The sequence below is a fragment of the Cynocephalus volans genome, chromosome X (genome assembly GCF_027409185.1).
Source record: "Cynocephalus volans isolate mCynVol1 chromosome X, mCynVol1.pri, whole genome shotgun sequence".
NCBI classification, from domain to species: Eukaryota; Metazoa; Chordata; class Mammalia; order Dermoptera; family Cynocephalidae; genus Cynocephalus; species Cynocephalus volans.
The window spans coordinates 122,980,196-122,995,715 of record NC_084478.1 but is presented as its reverse complement, the minus strand read 5'-3'; the positions used below and the strand labels follow the sequence as shown (position 1 = coordinate 122,995,715).

Below are 15,520 nucleotides of genomic sequence, written 5' to 3'. Positions count from 1 at the left end.
ATTGTGATTGTTGTGTCTTCTTCCCCGCCCACCACCCATTTGTTTGTGTATTTATTTATTTTTAGTTCCCACAAATAAGTGAGAACATGAGATATTTCTCTTTCTGTGCCTGACTTATTTCACTTAATATACTTTTTTTCTAAGTCCATCCAAATGTGGTATATATCTACACAATGGAATTCTACTCTGCTATAAAAAAGAATGTAACATGCCTTCGAACCAGCCATTCTCACAGTTTTTAGGAACAAACACAATATCTCCTTCTTTACGTTCAAGTTCTGCTTCGCTCTGCAGAGGATAGAAAACCACTGCCCCTGGGCCTTTCACAAACAACAGGTTCAGACTCATTTGTGACAGGACCCAGGGAAGAACACACCTTATGAGGAGGGTAAGAAATTGGGACCGCAGAATCCGGGGAGCTTGTCTTCCATTGAAAAGCATCCTGGGCTAGAGCTGCTCCTGCTGCCGCTGTTGGGACTGGGCCGTCCTGGTCCACGGAGCAGGAGCTGGCCTTGCTGTGGTCGCCGCCTAGCGGCAGCTCAGGTTCCACCGCCCCCTGCAGAGGCAACTTGCTTCCACCCACTTCCACTTCTAGAGTGAGTGATGCTGGAAGAGGATACCTGGGGCTTCCGAGGCAGGCAGTATTCTGTACCTGGATGGGCGTCTCTGCTGCCGTAGGGCATTCTCGGTTGTGTGCTGCAACTGTCGCCACAGCATTGAGGGCCTGGTTGACTGTCATCTGCCCATTCATGTGCAACAAGACCTCAGCCTGAGAACTTGTCTGGATGTAAGCTGCTGACACCATAGCTGGAGACAGCACTGGGACTCCCAGCCACACCGTTTCCCTGGAGCTTCTGAGCAGGCCTTCCCACAACGGAAGCACTGATCATGGTCACCCCTCGACTTGTCTGACCAGCAGTAGACATAGGGACTTTAGATTGGGAAGCATTTGTTACCACCTTTGTGCCTGGTACCACATAACTGCCAGGGAAAACGCCTATCTTGCTGATATGCATTGATGTGCCTTTGAACCAGCCATCCTGACAATGCTCAAACACTAAAAACATCTCCCCTCGTCTTAGCTCTAGTTCATCTTCTTTCAGAGGAGTGTATGGATATATAGCAACATACACACTGAGGCAAGACTGAGGCTATAAATGTGCAATCTGATCAGTGGACTGATTCTGCTGTCCCATTCCAGCAGCAGCAGTGCCTGGCAGAGTGGAGGCCAAGACAGTGGTAGCCAGGAGAGAGGATGGGGGAAGAGGAGGATTCATAGTTCCAAGGGCTGCTTGGTAGAAAACATCTGATGGGAAAGTGAACAAGGGGCCAGTTGTCACTGGGTTGCTTTGGGGTGGAGTCACATTTAACCCAATGCTACTTACATGAACCTGAGAAGGGACACTGCAGGAAAGCCCAGACAGATCAAGCAGCAGCTGTGGGTTTGCTGGAGCTGGTGAGGACAGGAGGGCTGATCTCCATGGACTGGTCATTGTGAGACACCCGCTTTTTGGTGTTCTTGGTGTAGGAGTGCTTTGGGGCAGTACTGCTCTCTGCCGCTGGGGTACATTCTCCAGCATCACGTCCTGGCACAGGAGGCTTATCCCATTCTATCAGCTGCTTAGCGGCCAAGTTAAACGTAACATATGAAGTTGGAAATATTCCTATTTTGTCTGCCAGCATTCCTTCAGCTCGGTTTTCATCCACATGCGATCACAGTCAGAACATCATCCTTTGAAAATGGAAGGCAATCTTTGCTTTCTTGTCTTTCACTTCCAAGTCATAAGGAGCTTTGCACGGAGGTGGGGGCTGAGGTAATGGGTTAATAATCTGTACAAAGTTGGTGGGGAACCAAGGCCATGGATCCCGTTAACTTCCCCATAGTGCCAATTTTCATTGGAAAATGATGATGTCACCCTTGCTGAATTTAAGGTCTCCAGGCTCTTTCCTTCACAGTTGTATAATGCTTTGGCATATGGTAACTGAGGTATACTCTTCACCAGGGGGCTCCAGACTTGCACCCAGGGCTGCTGTCCATCCTGGGAACTCTGCAGATCTTTTGAGCTACAATTAAGCCATAGCACTGCTCTGAGCTCTGAACACATTTGTGAGGCTGGTCCCACTGCCTCCACCATGCCAGGTTTCCAAGGCCTCTGCGTAATGCCGTCCAGAAGTCTAACCAGCAGGATGTTAATGGGAAGCTCCTCCACACTCTAGCCAATGAGAGTCCTGCACTCAGGACGTAAGTTCACTTTAGGAATCTACTATCCCCAGCAAACATCATTCACAAAACATATGCTGGCAAGGCAAGACCTTTGCACAAGCTTGGAGACACTCCAAAAAGTCCAACAACGCATATTCATCCATCTTTACTTTACTGAGAAAGAAAAAGCTTCAGAAATGTTCATAGTTGTATGCATCCTTTAAAATGATTCATGTAACATCCATTTCAGACTTTGCTAGTTTTGGAGTTTGGGAAGTCCAAGGTCCAGAGGGACACATCTGGTAAAGGCCTTCTTCTTGGTGGGGGCTCTATATAGGGTCTCATGGCAGCAGAGAATCACATGGTGAGAATAGCAAGAGCCTACTTTGTGCACATTCTAAATTCTCTATAACACAAAGTTTAAAAAAGATAAAATATTTCATGCATCTATCATTTTTCTCACCAACCTTTTCTATTAAGAAACCAACTTGGTTTAACAGCATCAGATGAGGAAAATGAAACAAAATAATATAATAAAAATTAAGAAAGTTCTGATTATTTTCCATAATGCCCCTCTTCATATCAAACCAAATTCTCAAAAATGTTTTTTTTTGTGCATTTTTCTTTTCTTTCTTTCTTTTTTTTTTTTAAAGATGACCGGTAAGAGGATCTTAACCCTTGACTTGGTGTCGCCAGCACCACACTCTCCCAAGTTAACTAACCGGCCATCCCTATATGGGTTCTGAACCCATGGCCTTGGTGTTATCAGAACCACACTCTCCTGAGTAAGCCACGGGCCAACCCCTTTTATGTGCATTTTTCAAACACAGGCTGAAGGCACTAGCAGTCGGCCTACTAGGTATGCCAGCACTGATTCTAATAATAGATTTGCCACTGTATTAGTCCATTTCTGTTGCTTACAAAATACGTGGAACTGGGTAATTTAGAAAGAAAATAAAATTTATTGCTTACAGTTTTGGAGGCTGTAAGTCCAAAGTCCAGGGAACACATCCAGTGAAGGCTTTCTTTGGTGGTGACTTCAGTAATCACAGAGTATCACATTGCAAAAATGGTGGAGCAGAGAGAGAAAGAGACCACTCTCCTTTTAAAGCTCTCCAAACCATGCCCATGACCACAATTTTTAATCCATTCACTGCTACATGGTCCTACAATCTAATCACCTCTTCAAGTCCCCACCTTTCAATTACTGTAATATGATTTCCCACCCTCAGCAGTTACAATGGGAATTGTTTTGGTGGGGGGGGTGGGGGGACATTCAACCCGAGGCAGCCACTGACTAATTGCATTACCTTAAGACAAAGTATTTGATCTTTATAAGCCTCAGTTTCCTCATCTATAAAATGGGAGTAAGAAAAAAAGTACCCACATCATAAGGTCATCAGGAAGATTCAATGAAATAATCCAATGTAATATGCTGAGCTTGTTTGCAGCAGAGCCCACACTGGAAACTCACTGTAGGAATTGGGAACGGGAGCCATAGGAAGAATAGCTTTGACAGTCAGACCAATGAATTCGGATTTGCTATACTACATGAATTGTAAACATTCTAAGAACTCAGGTAAGAGAAAATGATGTCAGACAAAATTGATTTAACTTCTCTATACATAGGATGAGCCAGATGGAACAGAAATGGAAAGCAGAGAAACCAGTTAACCATTTCAATCTCTGTACTAAAACCCACACTTGTGTGGTGACTATAGAAATGGAAAATAGAGGCCACCCAGACATTACTATAAAGAGATTCTAAAGTTACAGATAGCAAGGTGCCCATTTGACTCCTGACTATTGATTATTGGGAAAACCATCTTCAAACTACTCACCTTAGATGGGTAAAAACACAGAAGAGGTGAAAAGAAAGGTGGAAGAAAAAGTAGATACCAGTCTTTTACTCACTTTATTCAAACTAACACTAAAGGCTTAATTTAGCACAGGATGAAATGTGTGACGTATCAATTGAGGCTCATAATAAGACCTGATTGCTTAAGATAGAAGTAAGGTTCAGGAAAATGCCTGAATACATTTCCCCCCACCACACTCTCAGCTTCCTCCCTCGCCTGTTACTCCTAACTGTGAACCAAAGATGTAGGTAGCTAATTGCTCATTAAGGGAACTACAAGAGAATTTAAAAGTCACTTAGAACTTCAACTAATGTTATTCAACAAAAATAGACTGTTTTCCTCAGGGAAGTAGCACTCTTTATAAAAGTATAATTTCTTAAGCATATTTCCTCAGAACAGAGCAATAGGAATGCATTTAAGACTCTCATTCCTTCCTAATTCCAGTTGTCCCTAGTGTTATTTTTTTTCACTTTAAAATTAAGCAATACTTTAGCTTTTCTTACACCATAGAGCCAGTCTTGTGACGTTCAGTTGGGTAGCTCAGAGGTTTCCCTCAGGCTACTTCATCATTGTTTCCCCTAATCAGCTAATTAAAATGAGGCTAGAAAAAGATAAGCTTTCACATCTGGACTCTCAAGAGAAGACAGATGGAAATTATTGGGTGGTTTGTCCCTGCCAACCTTACCGACTTCAGGTGATTGGAGCAGATCACTTACATTTGTGCCACCAGTATACTTATTTTCAAAAGAAGGTCTATTAATCCTGAAATCATCACGGGGCTTGATTTATCAAGCTTATTTCTTTAAGTAAAATGAATTCTCAAAGCATTAAGCAGTCTTACATGACATAGGAGAAGACTGAACTACATAACAATAGAAAAAGAATGCTTGATTTTATTGAAAGGGCTATAACCTTTAAAAGGAGATTTAGAGCTTATGAAACATTTCCTCTCAGATGCACTTTTTTTATTTAATCATCTTTCTCAGCTATGTACATTTACAGTATATTCAAGTGTAAACCACATCACCAGGACAATGAAACCACTCACAATTCATATTGTCTATACATGAAAAAAATCCCATTTGCCAATAGTAAATAGGAACTATCTCTGCACCACTTTTATTCCATGAGGAAGTATTCTCAGAGATTGCTTCTTGACGGTTTTTTTTTTTTTTTTTTTTGGCAGTTTGTCAGTATGGGATGACCTTTTTAAAAAACAACAACAACAACAAAAAAAAAAAACCCAGCATCTTATTAATTTAAACTCCTGGGACACTTACTATTACTTCATCAATTTGGTTTTGCAAATTCTGCCCCCAAGTTGTAGTAGTAGTAGTAGTAGTTGTTGTTTTATGTATTAAATATCTAACCCTGCTATACAAACATACTGTCGCCAGATGGCAGTTGTATGCCACAGCCCCTACGGTTTGAACTATGAGGCATAAACTGAGACTTGTTTGAAATAAGAGACATTCTTTAGCACCTTGCTCATATCAAAAGCATGTTATAAACATAAATAATAACTAAATCTGAAAATACTTCAGAGCAAATGTCAAACAACTGAATTCCAGGATGTAATTTTATTCACCATCTCTCAAAAGTTATCACACAACATCTTACCCCAACTATATACCAGTGTTTCATTAGAATGCTAAGCTTCATATCTATTATCCAAGTGATAATAAGAGACTTCTCAATTTTTTTAATCCTCAATTTATAGTCTTGATCAGCAACAGTCCTCCCTCCTTCCCCCACCCCATAGACTTAGCCAAGCATGATACAGCCACCCTGCCTCCCTATTTCAACTAAAGGAATGACATTTCCTGTGGTCTCCTCATGTCCCTGCCGCTTTCTGGTTCTCTCATTTTTCTCCCTTTCTTCCTCTTCACTTAGGAAACACAATTTACTCTACACAATTGAAGAAGAGAAACCTCTTCTGAAAATGGATGGTGGTGATGGTAGCACAACAATGTGAATGTGCTACAATGGTAAATTTTGTGTTATGTCTGTTTACCAAAATTTTAAAAAAACAAAAAACAAACTACATTGTATATTGATAAATTAAAATTTTTAAAAAAACTTTAAAAAATGTGTCCATGTGCCTCTTGCTAATAATAAAAGCCTCAATAGAAATTGCCTCAATTTAAAGGATAATATGTCATTAAGCAGGAGATTTTGAATAAAGGAAAAATAGCTTTACCTGGTTGTATCATAAACCTATTAATTCAGACCTTGTGATATTTCAGGCCAATGTTGACATTTCAGTGTCTAGCAAACCGTTTATTCTCATCAAGGTAAACAAGAGGCAGAATTAATTGATTTAACAGAAAAAGCAATTTATAAGTTCTTCAGCGCATTTATGGTCTACATGAAAACGAATGTTACTAATAATAACTGATTATCTCACAGTTGAACTTTCCCTAAATTTCAGTATTTAGGGCTGCTCACTATGGAATATAACTTTGTTCATCCTGTGGGCTCTTCTAATTTATCTGAAACATTTTTGTTTTATTGTTTCTCTGGCATGAAATATCTCTTACCTCTGAAAATTGTCTAACTGCTGCAGAGGAACTAGGGTACCCTCTTGCATGGTCCCAGCTTGTCTAGCCCATCTCCCAGGCGGAGCAAAAAATCTGGACTATCTCACATTAGCAACATTGCATTAATCCTGCCTGTAATTGACTGGGTACCTAGTTTGTAAGAGCACTGTGCTAGTGCTTTTCCAGTGTTATTTCTAATTCTAAAAGCCCTGTCATATAGACATTGGCATCTCTATTTTACAGACTGGGAAACTAAGGCAATAGCAGTTATGTGTCTTTGATCCAAGCCACACAGTTATGAAGTGGTACATCAGGTTTCAAGCACAAGTCTTTCAGTACCAAAGCCTGAGTGTGGCCTTTCTGACACGCTGCTACCTTCAAACACTGGCTTGTTGCAATCAGACAAGTTACAGGAGGGTTTGTACTAGTCCTCCTAGACAAAGGATCAAAGATGCATTTCTTGTGAAAGAATGCAGGTGAGCTCTTCCCTTAAAGTGGCCTTGCTTCTTATTTTAACTTTTTTCTGATTTAGTGCAGTTTGACTGTGAAAGCCATTTAGCTCAAAGGTCCCTCTGAATCCATAATCTTTAGTTCTCAGGTTAATGGTAGTATGTGTCAGGGACAGCTATCTTCCTGATGACCTTGGCAGGAAGAGTTAACTCCATCATCAACTTAGTCTGTAGGCAACACCAAAGCACAAGATGAGATGAGCCCACTTTTTTTGCCTCAAATATCTCTTTATATAAACCCCCAGAGCCCAGCTATGGCAGCTTAGAGGGCAAAGCAAATGTCTTCTGTGACTGCAGAGAAGAAAAGTTTCCAGGAAGCTAGGGCTCTACAGACTCCTCTCAACCTTGCTATCTATGAACAAGCAAAGGAATCTATAACAGATAAGGAATGAGCAGATAAGGGAATTTCCACTTTGGTCTAAAACTAACAAAGAAGAGATAAGATGTATGCAGAAAAAATAACCTTTGGATGTCCAAAGGGCTAGTCTTTGACAAAATTGTGAAAGAGGTTGTCTGTTCTCTCTTTCATCCCATATGCACTCACTTCTCCTAACATTCTACTCCCCCGCCCTAAGAAGTCCCAGAGCTAGTAAATATTTGTTGAAGAAATGTATGTCCAAGCCTCCTAGAGTGAGGCTGCCTCCTCTTCTTCCACCCCCTTAACATATTTCATGTTCCATAGCATGCCACTCCCTACTCAAGTCAAAACTTGCTCCTTCCTGCAACTTATCCTCATTTAGGAACTCTAATTAAACTCATTGGTTAATTTATTTAGCAAAGATATTGATGGCTAGTAAGGATTTAATGCATTACCCCTACCAGATTACACATTTGCATTTTGGTGGGGCTTTAAGATCCTTAAATCTGTCTTTACCCCTAAACTATATCTTCCTCTTTTTCCACTTGCGAATCCATAAATACCATTATGGTGTTTTCACAACCTCTCCAATAGCAGCAACAAGTAAGCTTTGACTGTATAAGATAAAACACTAATAGGCAAAAGCGATGTGACAGCTGTTTGTAAACATTAATGGGGTATTGTATGTAAACCTGGGACTCCCTAACTTGAAGGGGCTTAGTATTTAGCCAGGGGAACAAAACACAGGAAAAGTCGAACAGAACCAGAACATGGTGGCCTTTCTCGATTTAATTCTCTGGAACACCAGCTGACTTCAGTGATCTGACACTATCTAGCAGAGGTAGGAGGGCTCAGGGAAAGACCTAAAAGTAGTATCCTCAAAGTACATGGCAACAGCAACAGTAACTAAATGGTGGAGGGTGAATAAGATAGTGACAGAGTCACAAACTCTGTCAAGCCATAGCCATAGCATGTACACCCATGAATCCCAGTGTGCGTTACATTGTTCCAGCGGTCAGGGTGTAACTTCGGGGGACTACGTGGATGAACCACTGTTTGGTAAATACCTCCTCTAAACTGGCTTTCATCATTTCCCTATGAATACGTTGGAAATAGAACTGATGGCTTTTTAATTAACCCTGTGTCTAATATCCAGATGGTAAGTTCAGCAATTACACAAAACAACTTCTTAGGTTACAGCTCTGAAATTGTGATTTAAGAATGGAATTTTCAAAAAGATTTTTTAAAATGTCACTGAGAGCACTGGCTCTCAGCCAGGGCCAAAAGGGGTCAGAGGTTATTGGGGAAGGAGACACATAAAAAGAATTGCCCGTTAGGTTTTTCTTTATCTTTTCAGACTATACAGGCATACACGGGACAGCTGCACACATCCTCCTAGATATGTAAGTCGTGCTAAGATCATTCTGATTATCTGTTTTCAAATAACCTGAATTCCTGTCAAGTTTAGGTTAAATATGTATTGCCACGGTACCTTTCTCTTTTGTATGCTCTACAGCACTGAGTATAGTGCCTTTCACTAGAAGAAATTCCACAAGTCCTCTCCCATTGATTGGTTTGTTCTGGTAGAGATCCCAACCTTTTAGAAAAGTTTCTAACAAACTAAAATTTTCCTAACTCCAAGTCTGTTTCAGAAAGTTTATAATCCTGTCTCTGAACAGACTGTGACATGCCCACTAAGACATTCATTGAATGCAAAACACCAGTTCACATTAGATGAAGATAAGATATTGATCAGAAGGAAGGGGTAAGGTGAGAGTAGGTTTTCCTGCAAGAAAAAATGGAAAGGAAAAACAAAAAGACAGGGTGCAGTAACAAAGCCTTCTCCCCCGATTAAGGTAGTAAAGAGATATAGGACGTGACAAGGTAAATTAATAGTATTGTAAATGTGGCTTACACTGCCACATAACTTTGCATGCCCCTGATATAGTCCAAAGTCAGGGATATGTTGTTTTATGTTAGTTGCAGAGAACTTTCTCATTAAGACCTTCCCCTGACCCCACTATTTAATTGCACCCCACCTCATCCCACCCACCCCCACACCATATCCCATTTCCCTGCTATATTTTTCTCCATAGTACTTATCAATATGTAGATACTTTGCTGTACATCTGTACTTATTTGTTTGCTTTATTATCTGTTTGCCCCACTAGAATGTAAATTCTATGAGGACAATATTTGTCAAGTTCAACCACTGTTTAAAAGATAATGTTCACAAGACGGCAAAATCATGACTCATACAAATATAAAAATAAACACATGCTAAGAATTGTATTTAACTCCTTAATGAGGAGGCTAGTAAAGTGTTACAACCAGTTAAAAGGAGACTCCTAAGAACAAACACAGTTATTCATCAGGAATATTGAAATAAATGTGCAAATGGGAGGCAAAACTCTTTTTCACAAGGGGGACAGAGCTGTCCCTCTGCCTGACAGAATTAGACTTGCTTGACTGTAGACAAGCATTTTTGTCCATAGACAAGAATTATTCAGAATTGCTATCAGTTATCTGCAGTCTACAGAGTTGCAAAATAGCTGCCATCCAGGCAGGATCAGATAACCCTGAAAGTATGCTATAGACAGTGCATAGTTTCTCACCAAGGCCAAGAATTCTCCCTGCAGCACAGTGCCTGGAACAGACTGGCCACTTCAGAGGGCAGCATGAGGGCCAATATTCCCAACATGTACTTAATTCTCCAAACCAGACACTTGGACTTTATCCCTGATTGTCCTCTCTCTCACACACGGTCTTCCCTCCACATCCAGTCACTTTGTCCCATCATTTCTACCATCTAAAAATATATCTTTATCTTTTCTATTTCTCTCCCTCTCTCCTGCCACTCCCATACTTCAGACCACCAGTAATCTTTCCCTTGGATTACTGTAACAGACTCTTAACTGCTCACATCTCCAATACATTCTCCACGTTGCATAAGGAAAACCTGTTCTACTATTTAAATTTCATCATGACATTTCCATGCTTAAATAAACATTACCTTCAGAATAAACTCCAAAATACTTTAGAACCTAAGGCCTTTTACTACTGGTATCTCTAACAAAGTAGAAGAGAACAAAAGGTCAAAGACAAATCACCAGTTTAGCACAGCTGCTAGCACATAATGGATGTGCAGTAATTGTGCAATGAATGAATGAACGAATAAATGAATTCACGGAATTATTCAAAGCTGGTCCTACATAATTTATCCCTCTGAATGCTTTTTCCTGATTATAAGTACAGTTTATTCTATAAGTACATCTTCTTTTACTTCTTCCACTTAGAACTCGGACCTCATTTCAATAAAATAAGAAAAATAATTAATACTCAGATTCTATGAAAAGTTCTACTTTGAATCTAAGTTGCTAGTGCGTTCAAATTGTAGTTAACATCTCCAGTCTGACAGTCTTACCTAATTATATGGCCCACCCGCACTCTCAAGGGAGTCTCTAGTTGGAATTGCCAAAGTGCACGTTGCTGCAATCAAAATCAAAAGCCAACATAGTAGTTCTGTAGATGAAGAAATTGTTTCTAAGTTAACTGTAGCTGGCTGGAATTGATGTCCCCTCTGACTTGGCTATGACTGACGTTATTTTGTATTTTATTTTCTTTGAAAGAGGGCTGACATCTAAAGAAACCTTCAGAATCAAAGGCTAAGGTGCAGCTTGGCTCTGTGGCTATGTTATTTCTGAGAGCTCATTGTTTTTTGGCAGGAGCAACTCCTTATAGTTACCAGCCACACAAGCTCTCCAGGAAAAGAAATACCAATTCAAAATTTTCTTCCAAGATGCCCATCACCATGAATTATTACAGTGAAATTCAGTCATCTACAATTAACACAATAAAATCTTGAAGAAATTTCAAGAAGCAGTGTCCATAGGACCCTTTTTAAATGCTGGGAGTGAGTAAAAGACTGACTTTAGAAAACCTATGAGGAAACCAAGATTGCTTTGGTGTCTTCCCCTTCCCTCATTGCCATAATCCCCAAGAGTACTTCTTCCCACGCTGCTCCCAGATAACCAGGGTCTCTCATGTGGTAGCCATAAGAGCTCTGCCTTCCTTGGACGCTGTCTTGTCCTTGGTCTTCAATCTAACCCTTGCTACATCAAAACTGACTTTATATGGGCCTCACAATGAACTTTCATGTTGGGAAATAGGTAATAAATTCTTCATTGATGAGGCGTAACTCACTTTTTAGATTATGTAATTCTCTTTTCAAGGACAGTTGTATTTTGCCATTCCTTAAATCAAAGATTAATAACAAAGGTAAAATTTCAAGCATCACCAACTGAATGCTATTTGCCAAACTAGAGTCCTTCCCAGTTTTCTTCAAAACACAACAAATGGACCTACTCATTGGAACAGCCCATAATTAACAACTGTATATCCGTACTACACTTGCTATAAAATTGTCCTGTCATTTGCCTTGGTCTTTTCAAATTCAAGAACAGAAAAAAAATCCTGTTAATTCAGAGTTCAGGGTAGTTAAATTCAGGTCAATCAAGGTTTTACTCTAATAGAATGTATATAATGTGATGACTTTCAGCTGTGCAAAAATTTTTGACTAATCAGTTCAGTTAGCCTGTAATATTGATTTACTGACCTGTTTGAGTCATGCTAATTGAACTAAACTGTTTACAAGAGCAGCTGATAGTGAAAATAATGTGTTCTGCATCCTTCTGTCCAAGTAGACAATGCAGCTCTTTTTATTAAAATTAAAAATAATATTTTATTAAAAGCTTGAAATTTTCTTTTATTAAAAGTTCAAAATTGGCTTACATGAACCCCATTTTAAATATATATTAATTTTTCATTTTACTTCATTTATTATATGTATGCCCTTTTATACATCACAAGGTGACCTGATTTCTGGTGGAAAACCAGCATAGTAAACAAAAAGGAGAAAAAGAGTAAAGTCTTTTTAATCTTGATCACTCCAAAATTTTAGTTTTGTCTTTTTCAAATTTTTTTTTCTGTTTTTTAATTTTTTAGGTAGCTAGCTAGTACAGAGATCGCACCCTGGACCTTAGTGTTATCAGCACCACACTCTAACCAACTGAGGTAATGGGCCAGCCCCAAAATTTTAGTTTTAATTGCTGTAATAGTAATTAGAAAAGTAATAGTAATTTGAACTAACATGAAATAAGATTTTGGCAGGTATCAGATTGAGGACATACACTAATTTCTTAGGATATGCTATGGGAATATTTTTGAATATGGAGAAAAATGGTAGGTATATCCTTCCTGAAGTTCTAATTGTAGATATTTTGAGCTATGCTAAAAAACTATTTCAAACATGTTATTTTGGCCAGAAATATAATCACTTGACAAACTCAAGCATTAGAATATTAAGGTCATGTCACTATAGGTTAACAGTTTTTAACCATCTACTATTTTGCTTGCCAGCCCATATCTAACTCCACCTACAAGATAATATGAAAATAAAGCAGCAGTTTTGTACATCAGTCAGTAAATATTTATTATCAACCTATTCCATGTCCAGGGTTGTGCTAGGTACTGTAAGCATTATATATTTTAAAAAGTTCTCTACCTTAAAGGAACTTGAAATCTATTTGAGGAGGCAAAGTAAATATACATAAGCAATAAACCTCGATATAAAGCAAAGGATAACAGGAAATGGGAAACAGGCAATAGGTAACGCTTTAAAGAAAACAAGTAACAAATTCTTCCATGAAATCCATAAGAAAAAAATAATAAAGAAAGAAAGGATGGAAACCTCAAGTGGACCATGAAGGAAGGCCAGATATTGATAGGCAGAAAAGAGTAAGGGGTCATTCTAGAGCAAGAGAACAGCATAAGCATAAAAATAAACAGTTTTCCCTGGGTCTTTGGGTCTTCATATCTGAAGTCCCCTATGTCATGTAAAACTTTGATTAAATTAATTTGTTATGCTTTTCTTTTGTTGACCTGTCTTTTGTTGGAGGAGTGTCAGCAGTGACCCTTCTGATGGGTGAGGAAAGGTGTCACATCTTTCCCTCCCTAGAGCAGATACTAGAGAAATAGGCCTAAGAAGGATCACCTGGCATTATAATATAATGAAAAAGCAGCAGACCAGGGTTGCCATCTTTGGAAATTTTCCTAGTAACTGCCACTAAGAGAGGGCTTACAAATATTTTACTGATGAGAAGAAGGGACAGGATCTTCCTAACAAGCCTCTACTTGCTTTTACTCACATGATTTATCTCTCTGCTCAATTAACTTTCATTTGGTACTTGTCCCTATCCCTGCACATTCCTTATAAAAGTTTTCACAGCAAGGCAGAAAAATAGCAAAACTCAAAAACTGAAAATCGAGTATATACTGCATTCATGGGTCTGTAAATATTAGGACAGCATTTCCTAAAGCGTCTTACAGATTAGTAGTTCTAAGAGATGTTAATAGGTGTACAGTAAAAACATGTCACAGAAACAAATGTGTGGGAAGCCCTGCCTACTCTGTCACTAGCTTGGAGATTTCCAATGCATATTCATATATCAAAACGTTTGGAAATATCCTACCCTAATCTGTTATTAAATTGTTTACATGGTTCAATGCAATATTTCCCTACCTTATTTTACCACAGAACTCTTCCCCTCCACCCCCGTGGACTACCCATTCATTAAACATCATTCTGTAGAACACTAGTGTCCCAGTTTCTGAAAACCTGTATCAGGAATACCAGGAGCATTGCTGGAAACACTTGACCATGCCCTTTTTTTAAAAAAAAAGATAACGGGTAAGGGGATCTTAACCCTTGACTTGGTGTTATCAGCACCACACTCTCCCAAGTGAGCCACGGGCCGGCCCTGACCATGCTCATTTTAAATCAGCAGTTGTCTGTGCCTTACTGTCATCCCAAAGAGTGTGCCTTTAAGGAAAGGGTCATGACTCACAAGGATTCAACGCTTCCTACCTCCACATACCGTAGTTTGTTGCTGAGATGGTCTGAGTTGTCTGCCTACTTAGGAAATGATCTAGGACTTCTCAGGAATGAAACAGTTAAATTGACCTGTGATAGTTATAAACCTAGTCTTTTCATGTATGTAAAAATGCATAGCACAATTCTAAAATTTAGGTCTCTAGGGAGTCTTCTAGTTTTAAGTGTTTCATTATGGTCCCATGAACATGGGCTCTAAGTGAGTGAAATACAACTTCTATATGGATCAAAGGTCTGGAGTACTAATAAGCGAAATCTGAAAATTGTTTTAAGATAGTACTTTATAATGTATACTTTTTTTTTTTTGTATTTTTATATCATCCCAGTTTCCAGCCTTAAGGAATTTTGGCCACTGCCTTTCTTTGTTAGAGTTTCAAATGGAATTGATCATATTACATTTGTGGGTTAATAGAGGAATTTAATAATTTTTTACAGCATTTTTTCCACTGGAAAAATGCATTTGGCACTTCATGAGAGGCAGTATGTTATGGTAATAAAGAGTTTGACCTCCAGAAATAGGCTTGGGCCCAAATTCTGGACTATGTCATGTAATACACGAGATTACATGTAAGGAAGGTACTGTTAGTTTTACTACTTTACAGGTAGAGAATTTCTCTTTTTTTAGTGGCTGGCCAGTATGGGGATTCAAATCCTTGATCTTGGTGTTATAACCACTGAACAAACTGGTCAGCGCTAGATAAAGAAATCTATAGCCAGTAGGTTTAAGAATTGAATTCTCTTCCAGGGCTGGCCGTGGCTCACTCGGGAGAGTGTGGTGCTGATAACACCAAGGCCACGGGTTCGGATCCCTATATATGGGATAGCTGGTTAGCTCACTTGGGAGAGTGAGCTGCTGATAACACCAAGGCCACGGGTTCGGATCCCTATATAGGGATGGCCAGTTAGCTCACTTGGGAGAGTGTGGTGCTGACAACACCAAGTCAAGGGTTGAGATCCCCTTACCAGTCATCTTAAAAAAAAAAAAGAATTGAATTCTCTTCTATGTCAGTCTGCATCCAAAGCTCATTGCCTTTTCCCCACACCTCTGCATTTCACAGTACTGCTCTGAAGGTGGTCAGTTACTTACAGAAACAGGGAACCT

General features: G+C 39.4%; 1 pseudogene; it reads right to left on the bottom strand.

The window, feature by feature from the left end:
- Window positions 1–271: 271 nt before the first annotated feature.
- Window positions 272–2,367, bottom strand: LOC134368317 (E3 ubiquitin-protein ligase SH3RF1-like; annotated as a pseudogene).
- Window positions 2,368–15,520: the final 13,153 nt, after the last annotated feature.